The sequence below is a fragment of the Protomyctophum parallelum genome (assembly GCF_964188405.1).
Source record: "Protomyctophum parallelum genome assembly, chromosome: 15".
NCBI classification, from domain to species: domain Eukaryota; kingdom Metazoa; phylum Chordata; class Actinopteri; order Myctophiformes; family Myctophidae; genus Protomyctophum; species Protomyctophum parallelum.
Window position 1 is genome coordinate 33708515 of NC_139710.1, and position 12622 is coordinate 33721136.

Below are 12622 nucleotides of genomic sequence, written 5' to 3' on the forward strand. Positions count from 1 at the left end.
AAAGTCCTCACCTTGGCTTGGACATTGGCCTGTAGAAGCTGCTTTAAAAGTACCAGCGAAAACAACTTATTTTTTTCCGCGCTGCGGCGGGGGGGGGGGGGGGGCGGGGAGGCGGGGCTGCGGGGGGGGGGGGGGGGGGGCCCATGAGGATTGATCAAACTCTTCGGCTAGAGTCTGGGGTCCAGGGTCCAACCATAGAGTTATAATACTAATAACTCTATGGTCCAACCCGCTTTAAGAATAGCACAATAAAGCAGCATCAAGCAGACTGCGCCCCCCAGTGGCAAACTTCGGTAGTACAAAAAGTTATCTAAATGGATAAATGCTATTCACTGGAGTGAATATTCTATTATATTCTAAAAACGACTTATAAATCCTAAAGCCTTGTCTATACTTCACTGTGCAACGGTCCTATGCTGGACAATAGCAGATATGCAAACTCACAGCACATCTCATTCAAGACACTGAACTTGCAGATCTGCCATTTTTGAACACACTATAAAGTTAACCATTTATCATGCTGCTCTACGTGGCACTGCATTCTGTGACATTAAACCAAATGGCATTTTCCACTCTATGACACTACTGTTCTACATTTTTGTCTAATAAAATAGGCTATTAATTGAATCAATCAAACTGCATTAACTAACAGAGATACTACTAACCAAGCTATCCATGTCAACATGCTCTATAGGAGTCTCAATAACAGGTATAAGTAACGTTTAATGTTTAGTAATTTTAATGTAGCAGAAGAGGCCATTCATTGAACAGAGTTTTGCACAATTTTAACATCCCAGATCGATTGAAATATGAATCTACTGTGCTGTGCTACACCATGATATATTAAGAGTACAATAACATTCCATTGTGAATAAAAACGTATTAACCACAGTGTAATGCTAAAGGTTTCATCACAGGGCTGTCTGCTTCATGTAATATCATTAAAAGTGTTGTTGGTGACAGTTATATGAGTTGGAAGCATTAAGACCCATTTTAACCCTCAATGGCTTCCTTTCTGACAAATAACGTTATTGTAAAAAAAAAAAAAGATTCACGCGTTCATATGTAGCTATTTTGCATTAGAAGCGGATGGGACCAAGGGACCCGGATGTAACGTAGGGGCAATATGACTACAATATGACTACAATAGATTCCCGGTTAAATCTCGCGGGCGTGGCCTCACACCGGAAGGAAGTGCCGCCGCCCTCAAATACGGAAGAGACGCGTGGAGGTAGGTTTGGTCAGTGTTTGTTTGGAAGTGCCACGTCACCATCGGTCTTCGGAGCAAGTAAGTGATAAATGTTATTTAATACTTAACGCTGTTGTTGTTTGTGTGTTCAAACGTCTATCACTTGAAGTTACTTGTTATGATGTTTATATATGATGTTTGTACGAAACTGTAAAACAGTGTTTCAGTAGCCGAATGGTTAGTGTCGAAGGTTTATAAACAACTATGCCCGGCCTCAATGTTTACTAACCTTCGACAGTACCCACTCGACTACCGAAACACGGCTTTAAAGAGTAGTATTTACATATCTAAACACAACAAGTAACTTCAAAAGTGATAACATGTTTGAGCCACGGACCACCATTTCACATTAATAGACTCTCACAATGGTGGTCAGTGGCTCAAATGGATCTGAGAGACTAGATGGCCTCAAATGTTGGTCCGTGGCTCAAACGCTGAATAAATAATCGACTAGAGGTGAGAAGAGTATTGTCTGGTAGGTAAAAGGACAAACATTCTGTGAAAATTGGCACGAAGCAACAAACATTCTTTGAAATTGGTGGGAAACGATCCCGGGCACTCATGTTAACAAAGCTCAGTCACTAACCACTATCGCTATGCTACAATCAGCATTATAAAATCCAAGGATCAAAAGTAGCAATCTTCTACATTCTCTAATTGTGTAGTTTTTTGGAAATTAAGCAGATGCTTAACAACAATTGAACTATTGAGAGTGTAAAGATCTACTATTGGGGTCAATTTGGTTACCTAAATTAAATTGCTCTGTATTGTGACAGTAATCATTGCTATAGAGTGTGTGTTCAGTAACAGTGTTAAATAGCTCTATAGTGTGACAGTAATCATTGCTATAGTGTGTGTTCAGTAACAGTGTTAAATAGCTCTATAGTGTGACAGTAATCATTGCTATAGTGTGTGTTCAGTAACAGTGTTAAATAGCTCTATAGTGTGACAGTAATCATTGCTATAGTGTGTGTTCAGTAACAGTGTTAAATAGCTCTATAGTGTGACAGTAATCATTGCTATAGTGTGTGTTCAGTAACAGTGTTAAATAGCTCTATAGTGTGACAGTAATCATTGCTATAGTGTGTGTTCAGTAACAGTGTTAAATAGCTCTATATTGTGACAAAATCATTGCTATAGTGTTTGTTCAGTAACAGAGGTCTCCCGGTCTCTCCAGTTTTTTGTTAAACACAGTCCCATAGTAACAGTACCTCCCATTCACTCCCTTTCACTCTGAATGGGAGTGACAGTCCCATAGTAACGGTACCTCTCATTCAGTCCCATTCACTCCCATTCACTTTTATTCACTCCCATTCAGTCACATAGTAACAGTACACCCCATTCAGTCCCATTCACTCTCATCGTATCAGTCCCATAGTAACAGTACCTCCCATTCACTCCCATTCACTCAAATAGTATCAGTCCCATAGTAACAATACCTCCCATTCACTCCCATCCACTCCCATGCACTCCCATAGTATCAGTCCCATAGTAACAGTACCTCCCTTTCACTCCCATTCACTCCCATAGTATCAGTAACTCCCATTATCTTGCAACACAGCAGCCAAGTATATGCAGAACACATATACACGCATTTGACACAAACAACAAGACAATTTACATACATAAAGACATGAAGACAAGAGCAATATCCACCGCTTAGATTATCCTGTGGCTACTACAACTCCTGATTAAACCCTTTTCTATTTATTAAAGAGCTGGAGAGACAGGAATATTCCTGTTACTGAACACACACTATAGCAATTATTACTGTCACAATAACTTTGTACATTTGCTACTGATGTTTGTGTGCAACATTTGAGCTGGTGTCAAGTCACCTTAATTCAAGTGATAGATTATATACAGGGGCATGCCATATGGTCTACCTGCACAGCCTTTGTGATTACTGGTAGATCACGATGTACCTTTTGGGCACCCCTGCAATACAGGATTCCTGTCCAGAATTGTTTTTTATTAAATATAGAGGGTTTAAGTGTAGGGTTTGTCATGTTGGTGTTCTCTATAACTTTTCGTCCTGGGCATGACGTTAAACTGTCCAGTGTAACTCCAAGTTACATGGGGTGGGTATGGTTTGAGAGTTTGTGATGCTCAGTTCTTTTTTTGCGTCTCGGTTCCTCAGGTGGAAGCTGCATAGTTGGGTTTTTGATGGGTTGGGTTTCAAGTGGCTGGTCGTTTGTTTAGATATTGAAAAGGAGGGGGGCGAGCGCGCTACCTTGTGGGAGGCCGTTCTTTTCGGCTTTCCATTTACTCCTCTGGTCATTTAACTGAACATAGAAGCGCCTGTTGTTGAGGAGGCTTTTCCTGACCATTGTGCGGTGTTGGACAGTGTCGTAGGCAGCAGAGAGTAGGCAGCAGAGAGATCTCTGAATGCTGCTCCAGTTATTTGTTTCCCCTCAAACCCATCCTCAATGTGTTGGGTGAGGTTGAGCTCTGTCCAGCACAGGAGCGGCTGGGACGGAAACCAGCTTGGTCTTTAGTCAGCTTGGTATCTATGAGTGGCAACAAGGCGTTGGAGTAGCAGCTTCTCATATAGCCTTGTAGGTGATGCAGAGGGAAATGGGTCGGTAGCTCTTTGTGGATAATGGGTCTATGCCAGGTTTAGGGATTGCAACCACGTTGGCCTTTTCCCAGACAGAAGGGATGGTTTTCTGTGCTATGCATGTGTTCAGCATCCCCACAAGCCAGGTCTTTGCGTTGGGTCCCAGGTGCTGTAACATTTCTGCCAGTAGGTCATCAATCCCTGCTGCTTTTCCGGGTTTCAACTTTCCCATTGCAGTTTCAAGTTCTTCTAGGTCGAAGGGTTTGGTTTGAGGGCTGGCTGATTGTGGACAAAATCATTGCTATAGTGTTTGTTCAGTAACAGAGGTCTCCCGGTCTCTCCAGTTTTTTGTTAAACACAGTCCCATAGTAACAGTACCTCCCATTCACTCCCTTTCACTCTGAATGGGAGTGACAGTCCCATAGTAACGGTACCTCTCATTCAGTCCCATTCACTCCCATTCACTTTTATTCACTCCCATTCAGTCACATAGTAACAGTACACCCCATTCAGTCCCATTCACTCTCATCGTATCAGTCCCATAGTTGCGAACGCAGTGAGCCACTTACTATGAGACCCTGCTGCTCATGTCTGTGTGTCTGTCCCGCTGTGACACCACCCGCCCGCCACCAGAGGGCGCAGCTGTAGCACACACACACACACACAGGGCGCAGCTGTAGCACACACACACACACACACAGGGCGCAGCTGTAGCACACACACACACACACACACACACACACACACACACACACGAGCTGCGTTCGCTTCCCGCGTTTGCGCGTCTTACTTGTAACAGTACCTCCCATTCACTCCCATTCACTCAAATAGTATCAGTCCCATAGTAACAATACCTCCCATTCACTCCCATCCACTCCCATGCACTCCCATAGTATCAGTCCCATAGTAACAGTACCTCCCTTTCACTCCCATTCACTCCCATAGTATCAGTAACTCCCATTATCTTGCAACACAGCAGCCAAGTATATGCAGAACACATATACACACATTTGACACAAACAACAAGACAATTTACATAAATAAAGACATGAAGACAAGAGCAATATCCACCGCTTAGATTATCCTGTGGCTACTACAACTCCTGATTAAACCCTTTTCTATTTATTAAAGAGCTGGAGAGACAGGAATATTCCTGTTACTGAACACACACTATAGCAATTATTACTGTCACAATAACTTTGTACATTTGCTACTGATGTTTGTGTGCAACATTTGAGCTGGTGTCAAGTCACCTTAATTCAAGTGATAGATTATATACAGGGGCATGCCATATGGTCTACCTGCACAGCCTTTGTGATTACTGGTAGATCACGATGTACCTTTTGGGCACCCCTGCAATACAGGATTCCTGTCCAGAATTGTTTTTTATTAAATATAGAGGGTTTAAGTGTAGGGTTTGTCATGTTGGTGTTCTCTATAACTTTTCGTCCTGGGCATGACGTTAAACTGTCCAGTGTAACTCCAAGTTACATGGGGTGGGTATGGTTTGAGAGTTTGTGATGCTCAGTTCTTTTTTTGCGTCTCGGTTCCTCAGGTGGAAGCTGCATAGTTGGGTTTTTGATGGGTTGGGTTTCAAGTGGCTGGTCGTTTGTTTAGATATTGAAAAGGAGGGGGGCGAGCGCGCTACCTTGTGGGAGGCCGTTCTTTTCGGCTTTCCATTTACTCCTCTGGTCATTTAACTGAACATAGAAGCGCCTGTTGTTGAGGAGGCTTTTCCTGACCATTGTGCGGTGTTGGACAGTGTCGTAGGCAGCAGAGAGATCTCTGAATGCTGCTCCAGTTATTTGTTTCCCCTCAAACCCATCCTCAATGTGTTGGGTGAGGTTGAGCTCTGTCCAGCACAGGAGCGGCTGGGACGGAAACCAGCTTGGTCTTTAGTCAGCTTGGTATCTATGAGTGGCAACAAGGCGTTGGAGTAGCAGCTTCTCATATAGCCTTGTAGGTGATGCAGAGGGAAATGGGTCGGTAGCTCTTTGTGGATAATGGGTCTATGCCAGGTTTAGGGATTGCAACCACGTTGGCCTTTTCCCAGACAGAAGGGATGGTTTTCTGTGCTATGCATGTGTTCAGCATCCCCACAAGCCAGGTCTTTGCGTTGGGTCCCAGGTGCTGTAACATTTCTGCCAGTAGGTCATCAATCCCTGCTGCTTTTCCGGGTTTCAACTTTCCCATTACAGTTTCAAGTTCTTCTAGGTCGAAGGGTTTGGTTTGAGGGCTGGCTGATTGTGGTTGGTCTGATACCACTGTGCGATGGTATTCTCCTGTGGGTCGGTGGCGGTCTTGGTCACAACTGGTGGCCAACAGTTGTAACCAACACCGCCACCGACCCACATAGAATACCATCGCACAGTGGTATCAGACCAACCACAATCAGCCAGCCCTCAAACCAAACCCTTCGACTTAGAAGAACGTGAAACTGCAATGGGAAAGTTGAAACCCGGAAAAGCAGCAGGGATTGATGGCATACTGGCAGAAATGATACAGCACCTGGGACCTATCGCAAGGACCTGGCTTGTGGGGATGCTGAACACATGCATAGCACAGAAAACCATCCCTTCTGTTTGGAAAAAGGCTGGAGTAGTTGCAATCCCTAAACCTGGCAAAGACCCATTATCCCCGAAGAGCTACCGACCCATTTCCCTCCTCTGCATCACCTACAAGCTCTATGAGAGGCACTACAATTTCTGAACAGACTATATTTACATCAATATGTCTGGGTCCCCACCTACTCACTCAGGGTTGACGTGTCACACCTGCAGTGATGGGAGGGGCACCAAAATGTGGTATTTTGATTGTTTAATGGGGGCACTCCCTTAGTATAAAAGTGTATGTTTTGTGTACACATGACCTGATGAAGATCAAATGGATCGAAACGCTGTCAGTATTTCAACAAAGAACGTCTTTCTTATACCTGTGGTGTGCGGGCTCCATCCAATACCTACACCAGTTGTGATGCAACAGAGTTTGCTGTGACCGTTGTGAATTATGGGTGGTGTGGTTTTTGCCAAGACGGTGGATTGTGGCCCATGCCTTCCTGCTGTTATTTGACATGTTGGTGTTCTCTATATCTTTTCGTCCTGGGCATGACGTTAAACTGTTCCGTTCGAGAGGACCAGCGACCCTCGAATGTAAACGGCCACGAAAGGAAATTATGTGTGTGTGAGGTGTTCTCTATAGGTTGGGTTTCAGGTGGTTGTATTGTAGTAGCTTGACATTTCTTGGAGGGCACTTTCAAGGACAGACTCAATCTTCTGGAAGTCTGCTTGTTGGGTCGTAATGCAGAGGTTGTCGGCGTAGATGAAACGCTGGCATTAGGCATTGGGTAGTGGCTGGTCGTTTGTGTAGATATTGAAAAGGAGGGGGGCGAGCACGCTACCTTGTTGGAGGCCGTTCTTTTGGGCTTTCCATTTACTCCTCTGGTCATTTAACTGGACATAGAAGCGCCTGTTGTTGAGGAGGCTTTTCCTGACCATTGTGCGGTGTTGGACAGTGTCGTAAGCAGAAGAGAGATCTCTGAATGCTGCTCCAGTTATTTGTTTCCCCTCAAACCCATCCTCAATGTGTTGGGTGAGGTTGAGCTCTGTCCAGCACAGGAGCGGCTGGGACGGAAACCAGCTTGGTCTTTAGTCAGCTTGGTATCTATGAGTGGCAACAAGGCGTTGGAGTAGCAGCTTCTCATATAGCCTTGTAGGTGATGCAGAGGGAAATGGGTCGGTAGCTCTTTGTGGATAATGGGTCTTTGCCAGGTTTAGGGATTGCAACCACTTTGGCCTTTTCCCAGACAGAAGGGATGGTTTTCTGTGCTATGCATGTGTTCAGCATCCCCACAAGCCAGGTCTTTGCGTTGGGTCCCAGGTGCTGTAACATTTCTGCCAGTAGGTCATCAATCCCTGCTGCTTTTCCGGGTTTCAACTTTCCCATTGCAGTTTCAAGTTCTTCTAGGTCGAAGGGTTTGGTTTGAGGGCTGGCTGATTGTGGTTGGTCTGATACCACTGTGCGATGGTATTCTCCTGTGGGTCGGTGGCGGTCTTGGTCACAACTGGTGGCCAACAGTTGTAACCAACACCGCCACCGACCCACATAGAATACCATCGCACAGTGGTATCAGACCAACCACAATCAGCCAGCCCTCAAACCAAACCCTTCGACTTAGAAGAACGTGAAACTGCAATGGGAAAGTTGAAACCCGGAAAAGCAGCAGGGATTGATGGCATACTGGCAGAAATGATACAGCACCTGGGACCTATCGCAAGGACCTGGCTTGTGGGGATGCTGAACACATGCATAGCACAGAAAACCATCCCTTCTGTTTGGAAAAAGGCTGGAGTAGTTGCAATCCCTAAACCTGGCAAAGACCCATTATCCCCGAAGAGCTACCGACCCATTTCCCTCCTCTGCATCACCTACAAGCTCTATGAGAGGCACTACAATTTCTGAACAGACTATATTTACATCAATATGTCTGGGTCCCCACCTACTCACTCAGGGTTGACGTGTCACACCTGCAGTGATGGGAGGGGCACCAAAATGTGGTATTTTGATTGTTTAATGGGGGCACTCCCTTAGTATAAAAGTGTATGTTTTGTGTACACATGACCTGATGAAGATCAAATGGATCGAAACGCTGTCAGTATTTCAACAAAGAACGTCTTTCTTATACCTGTGGTGTGCGGGCTCCATCCAATACCTACACCAGTTGTGATGCAACAGAGTTTGCTGTGACCGTTGTGAATTATGGGTGGTGTGGTTTTTGCCAAGACGGTGGATTGTGGCCCATGCCTTCCTGCTGTTATTTGACATGTTGGTGTTCTCTATATCTTTTCGTCCTGGGCATGACGTTAAACTGTTCCGTTCGAGAGGACCAGCGACCCTCGAATGTAAACGGCCACGAAAGGAAATTATGTGTGTGTGAGGTGTTCTCTATAGGTTGGGTTTCAGGTGGTTGTATTGTAGTAGCTTGACATTTCTTGGAGGGCACTTTCAAGGACAGACTCAATCTTCTGGAAGTCTGCTTGTTGGGTCGTAATGCAGAGGTTGTCGGCGTAGATGAAACGCTGGCATTAGGCATTGGGTAGTGGCTGGTCGTTTGTGTAGATATTGAAAAGGAGGGGGGCGAGCACGCTACCTTGTTGGAGGCCGTTCTTTTGGGCTTTCCATTTACTCCTCTGGTCATTTAACTGGACATAGAAGCGCCTGTTGTTGAGGAGGCTTTTCCTGACCATTGTGCGGTGTTGGACAGTGTCGTAAGCAGAAGAGAGATCTCTGAATGCTGCTCCAGTTATTTGTTTCCCCTCAAACCCATCCTCAATGTGTTGGGTGAGGTTGAGCTCTGTCCAGCACAGGAGCGGCTGGGACGGAAACCAGCTTGGTCTTTAGTCAGCTTGGTATCTATGAGTGGCAACAAGGCGTTGGAGTAGCAGCTTCTCATATAGCCTTGTAGGTGATGCAGAGGGAAATGGGTCGGTAGCTCTTTGTGGATAATGGGTCTTTGCCAGGTTTAGGGATTGCAACCACTTTGGCCTTTTCCCAGACAGAAGGGATGGTTTTCTGTGCTATGCATGTGTTCAGCATCCCCACAAGCCAGGTCTTTGCGTTGGGTCCCAGGTGCTGTAACATTTCTGCCAGTAGGTCATCAATCCCTGCTGCTTTTCCGGGTTTCAACTTTCCCATTGCAGTTTCAAGTTATTCTAGGTCGAAGGGTTTGGTTTGAGGGCTGGCTGATTGTGGTTGGTCTGATACCACTGTGCGATGGTATTCTCATACTGGCAGAAATGATACAGCACCTGGGACCTATCGCAAGGACCTGGCTTGTGGGAATGCTGAACACATGCATAGCACAGAAAACCATCCCTTCTGTTTGGAAAAAGGCTGGAGTAGTTGCAATCCCTAAACCTGGCAAAGACCCATTATCCCCGAAGAGCTACCGACCCATTTCCCTCCTCTGCATCACGTCTTTCTTATACCTGTGATGTGCGGGCTCCATCCAATACCTACACCAGTTGTGATGCAACAGAGTTTGCTGTGACCGTTGTGAATTATGGGTGGTGTGGTCTTTGCCAAGACGGTGGATTGTGGCCCATGCCTTCCTGCTGTTATTTGTCATTATGGTGTTCTCTATATCTTTTCGTCCTGGGCATGACGTTAAACTGTTCCGTTCGAGAGGACCGGCGACCCTCGAATGTAAACGGCCACAAAAGGAAACTGTGTGTGAGGTGTTCTCTATCATTTCATTCCAGACTTCACTGTCTATCTCCTGTGTTTTCCATTCATCTTGAGCGTTACACAGTCGTCTGATGTGCGGGGGGAGGTGCCGGCTAGCGCATAAAGGCACGGACGGGACAGGTGTTGTCTTGACCCATCCCGTGATGATGCGACAGGTGTCATTTAGGGCTGTGTCGACCAATTTGGTGTGACGTGATCGGCTCCAGCTTGAGCAGGCATACTCTGCTGTAGAGAAAGACAGGGCCATGGCAGTTGCACGGATTGTTTGTGGGTCTGCGCCCCACTTGGGAGTTCACTAGTTTTCACAGGATGTTATTGTGGGTGTTGACCGTGGCTTTTGTGTTCTCCAGGTGTTTTTTTGAAGAAGAGTGTCCTGTCCAGTGTAACTCCAAGATACATGGGGTGGGTATGGTTGGAGAGTTTGTGACCATCCCAAGTGACGCTCAGTTATTTTCTCGCGTCTCGGTTCCTCAGGTGGAAGCTGCATAGTTGGGTTTGTGTGTCTTTCTTTTTCTGTCTTTCTTTCTTAGGACGGAGATCAAGGTAGACGCCATAGGAAGGCTCAACACTAGCCGATGCCCCTAGAGATCCATCCCAAAGCTTCCCTCAGGGAGCACAGCAAGCCAGCTAGCCAGCAAGCCTGCCCAGTCAGCCAACACAGCCAGTCAGCTCCGCCAGTCAGCCAGTGTAGAAAGTCAGGCTGCCAAGCCAGAGCATATCAGCCCTTGCAGTCAGCCATTGCAGCCATACCAGCCTTGCTCAGTCAGCTCAGCCAGGCCTCTCTTGAGGCCTGGCTCTCTGTCTGCCTGGCCCGGTCTGCCCTGCCCTGCCTTGCAGCAACAGAACCAGCCTTTCTGGAAAGCCAGCCAGCTCAGAATGCGAGCTGAGCAAGCCAGTGCAGCAGCAAGCCCAGACTAGGTTACCGCAGCCTTACTGTGCAGCCACAGCCACTCAGTCTAGACCAGCAGGAGCTGGCCAGGCTCCAACCCTTGCAGCGCAGCCTTAGGCCGGACAGTCCCCCTGCCTGCACTTTGTTGCCTTCCTGGCCTGTCTGCCTGCCTAGGCGCCTCGGTCTTCCTGTCTGTCTGCCTTGGCCTGCCAGTCTGAAACTGGTTTAGACTAACTGCGTGCTTGCCAGCTGCGCTGGCTTGCTGAGCTCGTATTCTGAGCTGGCTGGCTTGCCAGCAAGGCTGGTTATGTTGCTGCAAGGCAGGGCGGGGCAGACCGGGCCAGGCAGACAGAGAGCCAGGCCTCGAGAGAGGCCTGGCTGAGCTGACTGAGCAAGGCTGGTATGGCTACAATGGTTGACTGCAAGGGCTGATGTGCGCTGGCTTGGCAGCCTGACTTTCTACACTGGCTGACTGGCGGAGCTAGCTGGCTGCGTTGGCTGACTGGGCGGGCTTGCTGGCTAGCTGGCTTGCTGGACTCCCTGAGGGAAGCTTTGGGATGGATCTCTAGGGGCATCGGCTTGTGTTGAGCCTTCCAACGGCGTCTACCTTGATCTTCGTCCTAAGAAAGAAAGACAGAAAAAGAAACACACACACAAACTCAACTATGCAGCTTCCACATGAGGAAGGCAGGCAGGCACGCAGGCAGGCACAAGCTGCCTGCGTGCTTGCTTCGCCCTCCAGTTGCTGCTCCAGTTATTTGTTTTCCCTCAAACCCATCCTCAATGTGTTGGGTGAGGTTGAGCTCTGTCCAGCACAGGACGGGACGGAAACCAGCTTGGTCTTTAGTCAGCTTGGTGTCTATGAGTGGTATGAGGCGTTGGAGTAGCAGCCTCTCTTGTAGGTGATGCAGAGGAGGGAAATGGGTCGGTAGCTCTTTGAGGATGATGGGTCTTTGCCAGGTTTGGGGATTGCAACCACTTTGGCTTTTCTCCAGACAGAAGGGATGGTTTTCTGTGCCATGCATGTGTTCAGCATCCCCACGAGCCAGGTCTTTGCGTTAGGTTCCAGGTGCTGTATAATTTCTGCCAGTATGTCATCAATCCCTGCTGCTTTTCCGGGTTTCAACTTTCCCATTGCAGTTTTGAGTTCTTCTAGGTCGAAGGGTTTGGTTTGAGGGCTGGCTGATTGTGGTTGGTCTGATACCACTGTGCGATGGTATTCTCCTGTGGGTCGTGGCGGTGTTGGTTACGACTGTTGGCCACCAGTTGTGATGCAACAGAGTTCGCTGTGACTGTTGTGAATTATGGGTGGCTCCCTGAGGTCCTTGATCGCCATTGGGTCCAACAGTGGTCATTGAAGCGTGCACACACATGCACACATGCACCTACACACACAGGGGCACATGCGTATGCACACCTGGACCTTTAAATGAACAACAACACAAAAACTAAGGCACTGGTGTCGGACTTCTGGTTTACCGGAACGGGGTTCAACTCCCTGCAGTGCCCTGCTCAATGTGTTGTATTTCATTCATTGGTCCATGGTCTCAGGTCATTGAGCGGCGCGCTATAGTGTGCGATTCTTCATCATTGTTGAGGATTTTTTAAAGGTGAAAATCAAGGAAAAGCAAAAGGCTATAGTCCATGGTCACGGACCGCATACTGGTCAAGGTCATTTATA